We start from the raw sequence: 18,540 nt of genomic DNA, 5'->3' as shown, positions 1-18,540 counted from the left end.
CGTAAGCAAATATCTTTCAAGTCACCATATGGAAAGATCTACGGTTCCGTCCATAATTTAAGAGTTAATTGAGAAATTTTCCCCATATTCCTTCGCGGACCCAAAGGATACAAAATAGTTAGTTACTTAGTTAAATATAGAGAGTTAAAGTAAGTTCAACTAAAATGGATTTTTATTTTGTTTTCAACAATTGTTATAACACTAATGTACATACATTTAAAATGATACTGATTAGTGTTAGAAATAAATATTATACTTAAAATTAGGAATTTTTCAAATTAATACTCTCACATTGGCATGGCGCAATTTTATTTCGTCAATACATTTAATTTTACTATATCTCAAGAGATAACTCTCAAGTGAAGATGGATATTATTCAATTGTAGCTTACACATGTAAAGTAGTTCCTGCCCAATAACAGACTACAAAAATGCTGAATACTGAAGTAGTCTGTATAGTCACGTAATAGAGAAATCTTATTACAAAAATAAATAATTAAAAAAAAAACTTAAATAGTGAAATACAATAATTACAATTAATGTGAATTTACCGTTAAGGCTAATTTTTGAGTGAGAGACAATCAATCATTGAGTTCAACTAGGAAGTAATTATAATAGTACAAAAAGCACAATTCAACTCAGCATAGGCATATTATACTTTCTATACAGAGTTTCACGTTAAGGCCATCGGTAAATACTTCGCAAATATTTTACGGCTATTCCTACCTTTTCTGTCTTTACACGGCAAATTACGTTTAGTAAAATTCACACTGGTATGGATATGTAAACATTACTAGAATGCCATTCTACTTGAAACTGTCATTATCTTAAGTATCAATATACGCAAAGAATTCTTAGATGTTATGTCTTTAGAGGCCTCCTCTACGGAGTACATAGTAAAGCTGTAGTCTTACAAAAGATGCCATAAAACGATTAGAGGCAGTTGAAATGCGGTGCTACCGACATAATAGGTTAAGAGTCTCATATATACACCACACAAATAACATAACTATTCTCCAGAGGCTAAGAAAAGGCAAAGAAAGAGAAAGAAATAGTTGGTTTTCACCTTTCTCTTTGTGAAGACAGATAATTCGACTCAACCACCCACGTGCTTTGTGGAATAATCATATAATGGCTTAGAGTATCTTTATTAATTTCATCCATCGTCAGGATTTAGTACATATATAACATTTCAATGTAAGACTTTTAGTCGACATTTTAAGGGTTTTAACCAATGTATTTTTGGTGGCTTAGCAGGTAGAGCTTACAAAGAACACTGATGATGCTCTCTTTAGAGCGAAAACGTTCTGTTTTGTAATTGTAGCCCTTTATTGGGGTTTTTAAAATAAATATACCTTTTACAGAGAAGATTTTTCTTAATTTTTTTTACAAAGAAATTATTAACACCGTAAAGAACAGAAAATTGGCTTACTTCGGCCCCGTTATACGTGATAGTAAATACCGACTTCTACAGTTGATTGTACAAGGCAAGATTGAGGGTAAAAGAGGCCCTGGACGTAGACGTTTATCCTGGCTGGCCAATCTTAGGAAATGGACTGGTCTAACGTCAATAATTGATCTATTCCGAGCTGCTGTGAAAAGAATAAGATGGGTCAATGTGGTCGCCAATATGACTAGAAGATAGGCGCCTATAGAAGAAGATAAACAAACATATTTCGTAAGGCCAGGCTTGACCTTTAAATTCAAGCAGATTTTTTTATTTCAGGAAACACGTATTGGGACCGTGCAAGTTCGGCAAAGCGACCTCTATTTCTACGCTCTGTACTTTTATTCGCACTTTTAATTATATTGGCCAATTATATTAGTCCTGGTTGCTGGATAATTGTCAAGACCATAGTCCAAAAAAATAATAAGAAGAAAAAATAAGATGCAGGTTATGTTTAGCAAACGTAAACAAAGTAAATAAAATCAGTTATTAAAATGCAGTACTGCAAGCAAAATACAATTAATTAAATTTACCTTTATATAATAATTGCATATCATATCAATATTGTGGAGCAATATATAATTTTTCTGCGTCAATGACAGAAGGTATGAAATATACGTCAATTTGACAATTTCAATTGACAATATGAATTATTTAAGATAGTTGCAATATTTCTCCGCGACTCGCGCACGGTCGTTTCTCGTTTCCCTTTCCAAGTACTTGCACACCGCGAATAGTGCAGTGCAACTACAAATTATATTAAAGTTTCACATTGAGCACATTTGTCGCATTTAAAAAAATGTAAGTAGGAATTGTTTTAAGGTTTATCAACATTTTGCAGAATATTTCGCTGGTATACGCTGTAAAGATTGCACTACGATAAAACTTACAAAAACATTCGAAGAAAGTATGGCACAATTCCTTAGCATCTATGACTGTCTTTTCTACATGATAGTATGCAGTACTCTATTCTTAATAACCAAACTAAAAGTTATTAAAAAAATATGTAAGAACGATGAGTTATTTATTGTTAAACTTTAATTTTCGTATTTTTAAAAGAATATAACAATATTATAATAGAGTATTTTTAGACATAGTAATATATTATACGGTAATTTTTGGAATCAATATACTAGATACATGTAATGAACAAGGAACAACTTTCTTCTTACAGGTAAGGTACAAAAATAAATTCTCACGGAATGTAATGTTTTCAATTAAAAATATGTACTTATAAATTATAGGTATGTTCCTTTGTTTTCTAGTGTAGTTCAGTGTAGGCTACACTGGCTAGTGTCAAACGAAAATCATGGCCGTGTTACAATGGCTGTGGACTTCAATCAACGCCGTAGGTTGCGTACAGCGTTATGCTAGACGTTGCATACAGCATATGTTTTGTACACAGTTATGACAAATGAATGAATGAAAAAAGAAAAGTATTTTAAAAACGTGTAAAATATTTTACGCACTTTTCTTTTCTTTTTATACTCTTTTTATATTCATTCATTTTCAAAACATTTGTGTTTTCAATATTGTTTTATAATTTTTATTGCTAGCATCATAACGTGTGATCCAAAATTATTGTCACCATAGGTGGCTCTAAACGACAGAGTCTATACAGGTCTCTACAGTGCATGTCTATTCTTAATTCAAATATACTGTACGTCAACTTAACAAGAAAAGTTAGGTTATGTAGAGATGTTGGTGGTGGACCATAGAGGTATATATTAACATAGAGGGAGCCTACCTTCCGCTCTTCCTGACGACAAGATCTCATGGACTGGTTTGCTGCATCTCTTTCTAACACATTGTATCGAAAATCTATGATGACATTCAGTGTGAATATAGGCACGGAAGAGGACAACTGTAGCAGCTTTACTATGCGTAAGAGTGAAACAGCACTAATCCAAATAAAAAGATGGTGTCGTCACTTCGCTCTGAATGACACTCTCTCTATGCTAATATATAACTCTATGTGGTGGACATATACAGCATCTTGTTTGATTTTATTTATTATTGTTACTTTTAATCTTGTTAATTCTTTTTATTTTTGATTAAAGTTCTGTGTTAAAGGTTTTGACTGATTTTTTATGTTTTATAATGTTAATCAAAATTAATTGATAAACCAATGATATAAATTCAGATTAAAACAAGACATACGTAATTTTTTGCACGGCTAGCTTTGATTCCAATAATTGTGGATCGCTCGTTATATTCGCAATGTTGTCACAATGACGACCTCTCCTGGATCTCGGCTGAACTAACTTTGAGGGCATTTTCAATGTCAAACGCTAAGCGCACATACTAAGTAATATATTCATTATTTATTTTTAAATGATTTTTGACAAATTTTATATATAACATCGACGCCCACTTTTATTGAAACGTGAAGATTTCATGTGAATTATTTTATATTACCCAATAATTATTAATTTAAAACATGTAAAAATATTACCTAGTTATTTCAAATGCATATGAGCTCAGAATTTGACATTGAAAACAGCCTCAAAGCTAGTTCTTCCGAAAGCCACGAGACGTCGTCATTGTGACTTAACATCGCGAATTGACCTACTACTTTTGACCAATTAAATTAGCAACTCATCTTTTTCTCGTTTACGAATTAGTTGACTAATTCGCCATGTTCAAACTCGTGCCAGCCATATGCTGCAATGCAAAATAACTTAAGACGCTGCGTACAATGGTTAAATATTTGAAACCACGTACAGCAGCTAGACGCAGCGTTCGGCATACAAGAGAGACTGCATCCATTATTTATTGTATAAAGAATACAGACACGTGACGATATATGCAGCGCACGGCGTCTATTAGAGATCATCTTCTGTGAAGTCGCGTACACCAGTTTCATGCTGCTTTCAGTGTATTTATCGGATTGACGCGACCTACTAGTACGTTCTTTAACGGAAAAATATTGCAAAACCTCTATGTTTTAAAGAACCGCTTGGATTGACATGAAATTTGGCAAACACATAGCTAACAAGTCAAAGAAAAAAAGTGATATTGTGCCGATATGTGCTTTTGCCCGGGGGTGGTTTTCACCCCCTCTTGGGGGTGAAAAAATATTCGTCCAAAGTAAGTCCGGAAATGGATAAACTGACTAATTTTAGGTAACTTTTGTTCTATAGAGTTTTTTCACAAGTCAATACTTTTCGAGTTATTTGCCAGTGAATATGTTCATTTTTTCAACAAAATAATCACGCTTTTAGACGGTTTTTCGCAAATAACTCAAATAGTAAGTATTTTGTCGAAAAAACATTCTTAGCAAAAATATAGCCTGTAAAAAATAAAAAAATGGTGTATATATCACGTCTCTATACCTAGTAGAAGCAGAGTTATAGCTAATGAAAAATAAGTTCATATTCGCCAAATTCCAAATGGAATACTTTAACGTGAAATAAACAAAAATGAAGCACATTTCGGGGAAAACTCATTACAACTTATTTAAAGTGTTCTAAAAAAGCTTCATTTTTGTTTTATAAAAAAATTTCTAGCATCAAAAGTAACAAGTTACGCTCAAAATAAAGTTAGTCCCTTCTTTTTTGGTAAAAAAATCGGGAAATTCACCCCCTAATTAGTAACTCAAATGAACTTAATCGTTACGACTTCACAAGTTTCTTGACTCACGTATGTATTGTTTATATGATCTGTAAGTTTCATCGGTTCAAAGTCCTTATTTTTGAAAGGGCTGTAGTTAAAAGGAGTCACTGATCACGAATGTATGCAAATTTAGAAACACCAAATCTTAATCAATTTTTATCTAACAAAAAAACAAAAAAATACATGATATTCAGAAAAGCAATGCTGACTTTTTTGTTTTTCGAGATTTTTGGTATCTCGTAACATTTGGTAACAATTTTTAGGATATTTTGAAAAAAGCATATTTTTCAAAATTAAAATTTTTAAAAATTTTACATTAAAACCAAATTTTTTCAAAAATAAGCACTGTGAATCGACGAAACTTACAGATCATATGAAAACAACATAAGTAAAATAATTTGTGGAGCGGTAACGATTAATTTCATTCAAGTTGCTAATTAGGGGGTGGTCTTCCGATTTTCTTTTTGCCAAAACAAAAGGGACCAACTTTATTTTGAGCGTAACTTGGTTAAATTTAATGCTAGAAACTTTTTATGAAAACAGAAATAAAGCTTTTTTTAAACACTTTAAAAAAGTTATAATGGGTTTTCCCCAAAAAGTACTTAATTTTTTGGATATTTCACGTCGAAATATTCTATTTGAAATTTTGCGAATATGAATCTATTTTTCTTTGGCTATAACTCTGGTTCTACGAGGTCCAGAGACCTAACGCGTACACCATTTTTTACTTTTTTACAGGCTATATTTTTGCTAAGAACGTCTTTTTCGACAAAATACTTACTTTTTGAGTTATTTGCGAAAAACCGTCTAAAAATGTGGTTATTTTGTTGAAAAATGAACATATTCACTCGCAAATAACTCGAAAAGTGTTGACTTGGCGAAAAAGCTCTATAGAACAAAAGTTACTTAAAATTAGTCAGTTTCCCATTTTCGGACTTATGTTGGACATATATTTTTTCACCCCCAAGAGGGGGTGAAAACCACCCCCAGGCCAAAAGCACACATCGACACAATATCACTTTTTTTCTTTGACATATTAGCTATGTGTATGCCAAATTTCATGTCAATCCAAGCGGTTCTTTAAAATTTAGAGCAAAAGCCGTGAAAGAATGTACTATACGGTGCGAAGCTGTACGGCATCTATTGGAGACCACCGACTAAGCATAGGAACGTTCTAGTATAGTTGTTAACCAAGTTAGTTATAGTTATAGTGCAGTTATAGTAAGTCAGGATATTTTACTTCTTGTTTAACTTTTCTTCTACTTCTGATTGTCCTTCTTTAATTTAAACAAACTTTATTATAATTAGCTAGGCATCTTTTTTTTAATAAAATAAACTTATCAACTCAATTTAAAAGCGACAACAAAATACAAAATTAAATTAAATTAAAATTTGTAAGTACCTACTTTAGTTTTTAAAATTACTAAAACCCTTTTAAAATTCAATTTAAATTAAACTAAAAAGAAAAAGATATATTTTGTAAAGCTAAATAGTTGTCAAACTCGGTTGGAGGATACTGAGCAAGACGAGTGTAGGTAGTGTCCCTCACAGAAGCAGGCGTAGATTTATCTACTCTGACGTTACACTTTTTTACTACACTTTTCAATGGAACCAAATACATTAGACGATAATACATCCAACTCCCATAGAACACTGGAAGCACGTTGCCACTAGCGCCTCTGCCGGCTTAAGTTGAACTACGTTTTCTTAACGTAAACATACAAATCTAATTTTGTTAGATTTCGGATACATATTTAATTAGCTAATCTTGGTAAATTGTGTTTCTATTTTTACACAAAATGTCTTATAAAATAGGTTCGGTAAAATGGATTCTCAGCAAATACTAGGATGCTAACAAAATTAAGTAAAAATTGTATTACTTTGCCTCCATTCAACCGGTGAGGGCGTTTAGCTGCAATTTCTTTTTACAAGAAGGCTAACCCCAGACTGTACAGGAAATTTATTTTCTATTATTAGGGCTAAGGATACATTTGATAGTGTGAAATTTAGGTTAACTTATAAAGGGAGCTTCAGATAAAATAATGATATATTTAAAAGGCATTTTCAAAATTATATACAAGGGAGTGTTGAAAATGTTAAATATAATTTAAAATTAAAATGTTCTTCTTCTTGTAGTGCCTATCCGTTTCGGATGTTGGCGACCATCATGGCAATCTGCACTTTGCACACTGCTGCTCTGAAAAAATTTGTAGTGGTTGTGTTGAACCACGTTCGTAGATTTTTCAGCCAGAAAATCCTTCGCCTTCCTGGTCCTCGCTTTCCCTCTACTTTTCCCTGCAAGACCAGTTGCAGCAGTCCATATCTCTCACTGTTCCCCATGATGTGACCGAGGTATTCGATTTTGGCTGTTTTTATTTTGATTAACAGCTCATTTTCTTTTTTCATTCTCAGCAAAACACCCTCATTAGTAATGTGGTCGGTATAAGATATCTTCAGGATTCGACGATAAAGCCACATCTCAAAAGCCTCAATTTTCTTGCAGGTGGCGTCTGTGAGAGTCCACGACTCAACTCCGTACAACAGTATAGGAAATATATAACATCGTAGTAATCTGACTTTTATGGGTATCGACAAATCATGACATTTGAACAACTTTGCCATTTTTTGAAATGCAGATCTTGCTTTCTCTATCCTACATTTGATTTCTATAGAATGGTCCCAATTTTCATTGACGTTCGTACCAAGGTAGGTGTATGTTTTTACTCTTTCTATTTGTTGACCATTCACACCATTCATCTGTTGACCAGTAACATTAAAATGTTACTTACAAGAAACTCTCCAAAATGTATGTGGGTACCTACAAATTGTCACAAAACTTTTATAGATAAATATTTTGATCTTTTAATAAAAGCGTATGTAAATAAAATTAACGATAGTAAAAGGGAAAAATTATGTAAATTAAAAAGTAAGAATATAAAATTAAAGAAAATATCTCACAACTAAATTTGTATTTCGATTTAATTCTATAAAAATACCTTTCTTTTAAATGCATAGTTTCTGGTTACAACTCATACCACTAGATGGCGCTATTTTATTTGCTTCCACAATATTAATGGGAAATTTCAAGAGTTGTATGTATTATCGTTTAATGTATTTGATGGAACATTTGATGGAATAATAAAACAAGTGAAGAAAAAAAGAGGGTACAAAATGGGCAATAGAGAGATAAAAATACTCTGTTACGCTGATGACACCGTGTTAGTAGCAGAGTGCGAAGACGACCTACAAAGATTATTGCACGAGTTCAACATTAACGCAAAAGAAATGAATATGAAAATATCAGTCCAAAAAACAAAAAGCTTAGTAATTGCCAAAGAACCAATAAGATGCAAATTGGAGTTAGACAATCAAATTATACAACAAGTAATGACTTTCAAATATCTGGGAATTAATCTATCAGCCGACAACAATATCGAAGAAGAGGTAAAAGACCAAATAATTAAAGCCAGTAGAACGGCCGGGTGCCTAAACGACACAATTTGGAAAAACAAACACCTAAGATTGGAAACAAAGGCCCGAATATACAGAGTGTAACAAAAATACAGGTCATAAATTAAACCACATATTCTGGGACCAAAAATAGTTCGAATGAACCTAACTTACATTAGTACAAATATGCACACAAAAGAAGTTACAGCCCTTTGAAGTTACAAAATGAAAATCGATTTTTTTGAATATATCGAAAACTATTAAAGGTTTTTTGTTGAAAATGAACATGTAGCATTCTTATGGAAAGAACATCTTAAAGAAAAATTATAGTGAAATTTGTGCACCCCATAAAAATTTTATGGGGGTTTTGTTCCCTTAAACCCCCCAAACTTTTGTGTCCGTTCCAAATAAATTATTATTGTGGTGCCATTAGTTAAACTCAATATTTCTAAAACTTCTTTGCCTCTTAGTATTTTTTCGATAAGGCAGTTTTTATAGAGTCACGGCTTCTTTTTTAATATGTTTACATAAAAATTTTATGAGGGTTTTGTTCCTTTAAACCCCCCAAATGTTTGTGTACGTTCCAATTAAACTATTACTGCGGTACCAGTAGTTAAACACAGTGTTTTTAAAACTTTTTTGCCTCTTTGTATTTTTTTGATAAAGCATCATTTATCGAGATGTGGCTTCTTTTTTAATATGGTTCAAAATATACTTAAAAATGTAAACCATAAATAAATTTTCATATTATTACCAAGTCTCCATAACCGTACTTTATCATATACAAATATGTGGTGGATTTGACAAATATTCAAATATCTCGATAAAAACTGATTTTTGAAAAAAGTACTAAGAGTCAAAAAAGTTTTTAAAAACTTGTGTTTAACTAATGGCTCTACAATAATAATTAAATTGGAACGTACACAAAAGTTTGGGGGGGTTTAAAGGAACCAAACCCCCATAAAATTTTTATGGGGTGTCCAAATTTCATTATATTTTTTCTTAAAATACTACTGTCATAAGAATACCACATGTCCATTTTCAATAAAAAATATCTAATAGTTTTCGATATATTGGAAAAAATCGATTTTCATTTTGTAACTTCAAAGTAACTTTTTTTCCGTGCACATTTGTACTAAGGTAAGTTAGGTTCAATCGAACTATTTTTGGTCCCAGAATATGCGATTAAATTTATGACCTGTATTTTTGTTACACCCTGTATAAGTCAGTTATTAGGCCAGTTATGACTTACACGGCCGAAACAAGACCAGATACAAGCAAAACACGAAGACATCTGGAAACCAACGAAATGAAGATCTTAAGAAGGATTGCTGGAAAAGGACTACAGGATAGGGTAAGAAGTGAGGAAATCAGACGCATATGTGGAGTAGACAATATAAATACCTGGGTAAAGAACAGAAAAGAAGAGTGGAATGAGCACATAAGCAGGATGTCTGAATCAAGGATAGTAAGAATAGCCAGGGACAAGTCACCGTTAGGCAGGAGAAGTATAGGACGCCCAAGGAAAAGATGGAATGACAACTTAGGGGCAGAATGAAAGGCACCGTTGAAGAAAAACAGGCAGTACTGCCTATATAAAAGAAGAAGAAGAAGAATATTAATGGGAAATTTCAAGAGTTGTATGTATTATCGTCTAATGTATTTGATGGAACAGAGTGGTGTCCCACTACATCTTGCAAAGGAACGACTTAGTGTAGAACTTCTACACTTTTTTACACACCAGAAAATAAAGGAACAGACCTTATATATGCTATTTTTTCGTTTTAATCCAAAGTATACTACCAAAGATCTGATTGATTACATTAGGCCCAAAATTTTATTAAATGCTTTAAGTAAACAGACTAACTACTAAATTTATTGCAAAAAAGCCTCAAGAGCTATGATGGAGAATCAACGTAGCAAACTGCAAGCATATTGTTAAATTAAATAAGATAAGTTAAATAAGCTGAAATGGATAGTGCAACAGCTACTACAAATAGTCAGTTAAGATCAGAAACTGTTACAAATGTCATTTAAAATAATTCATTATACCCAAGTCGGTGGAGGCCAATAAACTAAAGAAGAAGAAATAATTCATTCCCAATCCCAATACAGTTTAAAAAACATTTGCAATATTAAGGTTTGTTTTAATATTGTAAATTGTTGACAATAATAATGAACAATAAATTACTCATTTATTGGCCAACTCGATACGCTCACGAATCTTAATTCTAAGTCCTAGATTCAGTTTGGATGTTAAATAGCTGCGTTTGAAAACATTTGATCTATGAATCTAGTAAACTACTTACACCAAGGCGAACATACCAGCCCGCTTAACGATCGAGTTGACACAAAAAATTTGCATTTAATCACTTCTCTAATAAATTAACGCGCCATCTTAAAAATGGGTTGTTTTTTTATTCATTCGCTTATGTTAGATAATAAAAAATTAGGTACTTTATTTACTTTTATGTTTTTCATCAATATATCCTCGTTTTCTACTTAGTTTAAAAAACAAGCCTATGAAAAATTAACAATTTGATAAATGCCAAATTGTTAACAGTCAAAAAGTGTCTGGTTTGTTGTGAAAATCAGTAGATTTATTATTTAAAGTTTCAATTAAGCCCGTATTTTTTTGTTGTTTGGTGGAAATAGAACACGTTACAAGGAACTTGATCTGCGACGAGTGTGCTTAAGCAGTGACCTTAAATAGTGAGGGACTTAGCTACCATGCTATCGGCTCTTTATATTGATTACAATTTTTTGCTAATGCACGATAATGCCAAACGTCACGTTGAACGAACTGTAACCGAATATTTACAACAGCTAAATCTTCGGACTTTGAATCGGCCACCGCATAGTCCTGATTTTAACCTGATCGAACATTTGGGAGACATAATTGGCAGACGACTAAGACAGCGTTTGCCAAATCCTAGAACCTTACAAGAGGTAGAAACAGTAGCTCTCGAGATTTGGAATGATATTGATCAAGACCAAATCGCATACCTCATTTGTAATATAAAAGTACATTTCTCTTTTATTATCGAACATTATCGAATGAATCAAAAAACAAAACGTTAAGAAAGCCTAAGGCTACAATTGAGTTTTAATTTCAATATTTTATAAATGCTAGAATATTTCACAGGGTGTTCCTAACTTTGAGAAACAAACACAGTACGATTGTTTCACACGGTATACAATGACATTTACTTGTCTAGCAACAACATTATTACAGCGATATTCTTACAGATATCAAAAATGTTCCAATTTTTAGATGGCGCGTTGATTTCTTGGAGAAGTGTATAATACGTTGATAACGTAGAACAATGAGAACATTTTTCTCAATCTTAATTTTTCATTTGTAGTAGCACCCAACTTTCAACGACTTTCAAAAGCATTGGTGTCAAATATCAATTATGTTAAATTGCAGCTGGTTTCAAGCTAACTCCATTTAGATCTTTTGATATCAAACGGGGATAAAACGAAAACGAAAGAAATGGCGCAGTGAGTAATTTGGTATGATTTATGCTTAAAATAGATGGCAATTTTGACATACAGAATGCATCAATATTTGTAAAAATTAAATTTATTCAGAACTAAATTATTTTAGGTAAAACATTAAAAAACAAGTATCTTTATTATTTCGTTTTAGATGTCCTCCACTATTTTTTGTGGTATCTATCAAAAATTTGTTATTATTTATTTCTTGGTCTGTATCTTTCATTTAAATAGCAATCTTACAATAACTTAGTTCTCAGATCTTCCTGACTGGCTTTTTCTTCTGCATTTTTATTATCTTCTGCTTATGTGTCCCGAGTTGTACTATGATTTATCTACTATACATACCGACTCATCTAACTAGGTTATTATATATTAAGTCTTTCACAGGACAATACTTCTTCAAGTGCCATCTCTGCGGCGAAGGTCGGCAATCATCATAGCTATTCGGACTTAAAGGTAGCTGCTCTGAAAAGTTCATTTGATTTACATCCGTACCATTCTCTCAGGTTGAGCAGCCATGATATTCTGCGTCTCCCTATGCTTCTTTTTCCTTGACTCTTTCCTTGGATAATCAATTGGAGCAAGTTGTATCTCTCTCCACGTGACATATGTCCGAGATATCACAATTTTCTTGTTTTGATGGTATTTAAGATTTCCATTTCTTTATTCATCTTTCTCAGCTCTTTGTTTGTGACGTGTTCTATCCACGATATTTTCTGAAATCTTCTGTACACCCACAATTCGAATAACTCCAGTTTTTTCATTGATGCCGCATTCAAGGTCCAAGCTTTCATTCGATAAAACAAAGTCGAGAAAACATAGCACCTAGCCAACCTGAACTTAGCTCCTAGTTCAAATCTCTTGTGTAGACAGGATAGTACTACAGAGCAACTAATAGCAGAACTCATTCGATATGTATTCGTTTCATTGACCACATCATTAAGTAACCAATTCACGTGAGGGGCCATACAAAAAGAGATCCCCTCAAACGTCAACAAGATCTCAAAAAGAAAAGAACATCAAGAGACATGCGGCGTCTCTCGTTGGACTGGTCTAACGTCAACCGATCTATTTCGAGCTAGTGTGAATAGAATAAGATGGGTCACTGCGGTCAACATCACTAGAAGATCGGCCCTTTTAGAAGAAGTTGTTTGGCACATACCAAGGAGCATTAGTTATTGTAAATGTAGAATGTAAACGTCCCAGAATGCGATGGAGAGATAACATCCAAGCAGATCTCCGGAAAACGAACATGCCATTTGACCCTAGGTTGATGGAAGACCGAACAAATTGAAATAAAAATTGTCCAGTCAGCCAGGACCCACCCAGGGTTGTAACGCTACATGGTGATGATGATTAGTTATCGTAGGGAGAGTTTGGATTGAAATATTTCCAGTATATCAATACTAGATTTAGGTACTTCCCACAATTGTATTCCACAGCTCCGGACATCCTTCAACGTGCATTTGTATATAACAGCTTAAGTTTGTGTTGATAGTTTCGGCACTCGAATCAATATATTTTAGTGAGATGAGGCCTATGTATATGTAACACAGTAAATGTTTCTTTTACTTTATTCTGCGGTTTACCTGCACTTTCAAGCATTTTATGTCTTTTTGTGACGCAGTTATTGACCGTGTAAGGATACTAGAATTCAGTTTCATTTGTAGTTTGTAAATGCGACTTGGGAGGTTGAATTATTTTTTGTTAATTAGCAAACAGTACTTTTTAACTAATATATTATTACATTTGCGTTAGTCTGAATGACTGATGCTATGACTGGGTCTTCACATCAATAAAGTACAGCTGTGCAGTGTCATCTGCTGTTCTTACTGTAGTGACTTCTGGACACGTATATAAATAAAGTGAATATCAGACACAGTACTGGTATAAGTAAGCTTTCATGCGGGACTCCAGATAAATATTGTCTGTTTTAATAAAAATATCTATTTTTTATGATCTGGAGGGGTGCCGGTGTTAAATACCCCTTCGGGGAAAGTATTGAATAGATATCAGTGTCTCTTTCAATGGTTTTCACTTGTAGTAAGTTCAATGTGCCGCTAGCCTTCGATTGCTCAGTGGAGAAACTTTTAATGAACTTCCATAAGGTGCTGTAATTCTGGCCTGTTGAATTGGTTATTTAAATAAAACACTTGCTATTATCATTCTATTATGTTATGACTGTAATGGAATTTGTAAGGGCAAGAAATAGAACATTACATGAACAGTTGAGTAAACAGCTACCGTAAACCGCCACAACACGACTTTTTACACATTACCGGCTTTATTTGCAACGTGCAACGTGGAGAAAAAATGCTCTCCGAAAAAGCGTAGAAAAAGATTATTTGCGTGTTTTCGTAACAAGTGGCCGATAGCTGGCTGCCGACTTCTGCCATACCCCGCTAACTACTTTCCCTCTCATATGGCAAGCGGGAAATCAACAAGTTCTTGGAACCTGATCTGCACACACTGCATAATAAAATTATGTTTTTCTCAGAGGCGTCGTGGTATAATATTATTGGTGAAATATAATTATTTGTTTGGAGATTACAGTTTTCCAACATGATCCATTCTGTATGTAGCCGAAAAATAAAAATTTAGCAAAAATAACAAAATGTACATAAATAAATAAAAAAATAAATTAAATTTACAATTATTAATTTGTTGATAAAGAAAGATTTCCCAAATATTCTAACAACTATGTAAACTATAGAAAAATGGAACGATTTTTTTGGATTTTATAAATAAATATAATAAATAGTTTCATAAAAGTGCCATATAAATTGTAAAATAAAGCTTAAATTTGTAATGGATATTCTTGTGTTAAGTCAGCTTAAATAAACTCGTCCCATTAATGCACCCAAAACACCATTTTAACCCTTATAGTTTCAAATGGTCAGTATATAATTACATTTTTATAAAAAAAGAACTTTTTATATTACCACGTTTTTATTATTTATAGGACACAATATAAATTCATTTTTGAAATTGTTTTATGTAAACAAACTAGCGAGGCAATTTTAAATATTCATTAGCTATTACAAATCAATAGAAAATTTTACATGACATATGAGGCCATGAGAGCAAGAGTGGCCTAACTGATTTTAACATTAATTTACATAATCAGAGAAATTGATCAGAAGCTATCAATGTCCGAGTGTTTTAGTAATTGTATGTTGACCAATAATGATTCTTGGTCAACATTTAGTTTTTGATCATTTTCTGCGATTATGTAAATCAGTTAGGCCACTCTGGCACTCATGGCCTCATATAAAGTAACGCAATCTATTGAGAAAACTAGTAGCGCCATCTTTTGAGTAAAGTGAGAACTAATTTTACCATATAAAATTTAAAATAGCTTAAAATTCCAAATAAAACGCAATGCATCCATGTAAAAGCTGTTGAAGAGACAGACAAAGAACAGGCGAAGTATATAAAAACGTGGTAATTAGAAGTTTTAAGACTAAATCATGATAGATAAAAAAAAGTTTGTTTTAACATTGTCAACAACTTCCACCGATCTACAAGTTGAAATGATAATAAAGTATTTATTTTACAATTTACGACGTACTCTCATTGACAAAATGCATTTGAAATACAAAACATAGAGATTATGTATACCGAACGACAGAAGAGAAATCTCTTGGAATGACAATTATAAAAATATTCTAATTCGAGAAAATGTGAATAATACTAAAAACATAAAAATGTAAAAATAGTTACCTTAAAAATAGATAGTCGCAAGGATAGATTACAAATCTTTTCATTTAATATTAACAGTCAAATCTCTTTCTATATGGACTTTTTAAATATAGGATTTCGCTATTCTATTTATATTTGTACGCTAAAAATTCAATACGTATTTCATATTAGAATGGACAAAATTAGACAAAAATAACATCACCGAAACTCTCAACTAAATATAGAGTTATCTATGTTCGTCAAAGGGTGGTATACAAAGTTGGAAGTCTAAAAAATAAGCATACACCTGATACTTCTTGCAATCCAGCAAATTTTGAGTCTATAATATATACCAAAGTTTTCGCTTCAAAAAATTTGCGACAAGTTGATATTTGTACAGAATATTTAAATAAATAATCATTTAAATAAACAAGAGTAGTGTTATTTTTCAGTTCGTTCAGAGAGCATCATAAGCACCCTAACCCGTTTCAATCCTTATTAGTCTAGTAACTAGTAAAATAAAATTACACAACATGTAAATCAAAATGTAAATTCGTACAGATTGAAACAAATTTTATATCAAAGTTTAGGTGGGTACAAAAGATATTTTCACAAAAGTATCCAAATCATAAAAGGGAATCATTGTTTAAATAATTAAAAAGGTGTCATTTTTGCAAAGAAATTACTTTTTTAACTGCTGAGGTCATTAAATTACTAATGAAGGTCTACAGAATTGTTTTCTGCAAAGTTAAAGGGAAAATATTTCACATAAGGTTTACTAAATTAAATTTGACCCAATATTTATTTAAATAATTATACATAATACTTTAAAAACAAATTTGCAAGAAATTATTTTAGCGTTTTAACTAAGCACTATAAAATATATTATTTTATAAATTTTAAAAATTGGTCCAAAAATATTTAATATTTTTTGAGATATTGAATTTGTTTATTAAATGTTACTCTATTTTCAATTGCAAAATCGCGGTTGTTGCCAAAGAAATATTCACCTGTATTAAATCTTATTATTTTTATTTTTAATGTACATTTTCGATAAATGTATTGATACATTCCAATTTCAATTAAACTTCCCCCTAAAACGGCATTTGAAAATTATTCAAATTTGTTTATAATTTGTTTTTTTAATAACGTCGCGGGGATTAAATATTTTGAAATGCCGTTTCGATAATTGGGTTCCTGGGAATTTTTCACTACTTATCAAATTTTTTTGTCTTTTTTTTCCTCTTCTTTTTTTTTTCTTGGAGTTATATTACTACGGGCCCTTTTAGGGTTAAGTTTCATTAAGAATGTTGAATCTCTAAGTTGTAGATTCTAGACCTAAAAATATTAAAATTGGTCCAAAATCACTTAAATAAAATGTGGCTACTTACTGTGTTACAGGGTGTTTTATTTAAAAATTATTTTTACCAAGTACTTCTAAACTATTTGACGTATCCTTATCATACTTGGCAGAAAGTGTGGGTACTCTACAGTCTACTAAATTGTGATAAATAAAAGTTTCTAGCTACTACCAGAGGCGTACAACAGGGGATAGTTAATGGTTAACCCTTCCCAAATTCTACGCCACTGAGGGAATTACTATTTTAGCGAAATTTTTTGATTCTTCAATACTTTCTATGTAAATAATATACTCTTTACTGGTAACGATTAAGTCATTAGTTTTCGAGATATTGGACGTTAAAAATGAAACGGCATAGTTATTTTGATTCATTCATTCATTCATTTTAAACTTCCAATATCTCGCAAACTGATGACTTTATCGATACCAATAAAGTTATTTACATACAAAGTATTGGAGAATCGAAAAATTTCGCTAAAATAGTAATTCACTCAGTGGCGTAGAATTTGGGAAGGGTTAATCATTCACTATCCCCTGTCGTACGCCTCTGGCACTAGCTAGAAACGATTATTAATCACAATTTAGTAGGGTGTATAATAGCCACACTTTCTACCAAGTATGATAAGGATACGTCAGATAGTTTTAAAGTACTTGGTAACAATAATTTTTAAATAAAACACCCTGTAACTCAGTAAGTAGCCACATTTTATTTAAGTTAATTTTTAGATTAGATTTAGATTTTAGTTAAATCTTAATATTTTTAGGTCTAGAATCTACAACTCAGAGATTCGACATTCTTAATGAAATTTAACCCTAAAAGGGCCCGTAGTAATATAACTCCAAGAAAAAAAAAAGAAGAAGAAAAAACGACAAAAAATTTTGTTAATTAGTAAAAAAATCCCAGGAACCCAATTATCGAAACGGCATTTCAAAATACTTAATCCCCACGACGTTATTAAAAAAAAAACAAGTTATAAACAAATTTGAATAATTTTCAAATGCCATTTTAGGGGGGAGTTTCGTTGAAATTTGAATTTATCAATACATTTATCGATAGATAAAAATCAAAATAATGAGATCTTATTCAGGTGAATATTTCTTTGGCAACAACTGCGTTTTTGCAATTGAAAATATAGTAACATTTAATAAAATAATTCAATATCTCAAAAAATATTAAATATTTTTCGACCAATTTTTTTTTGCTTAATACTGATAACATAGCGCAACTTCGTCTGTAAAAAAAGATATTTTATAGTGTTTATTTAAAACGCTAAAAATAATTTTTTGCAAATTTGTTTTTATAGTTTTATTTACAATTATTTAAATACATAGGGGATCAAATTTAATTTAGTAAGTCTTATGTGAAAGATTTACCCTTCAACTTTGCAGAAAAAAATCCTATAGACCTTCATTAGTAATTGAATGACCTCAGCAGTTAAAAAAGTATTTTTTTTGCAAAAATGACCCCTTTTTAATTATTTAAACAA

This window comes from Diabrotica virgifera, chromosome 9 (assembly GCF_917563875.1).
Source record: "Diabrotica virgifera virgifera chromosome 9, PGI_DIABVI_V3a".
NCBI lineage: Eukaryota > Metazoa > Arthropoda > Insecta > Coleoptera > Chrysomelidae > Diabrotica > Diabrotica virgifera.
This window is presented reverse-complemented; position numbering follows the sequence as displayed.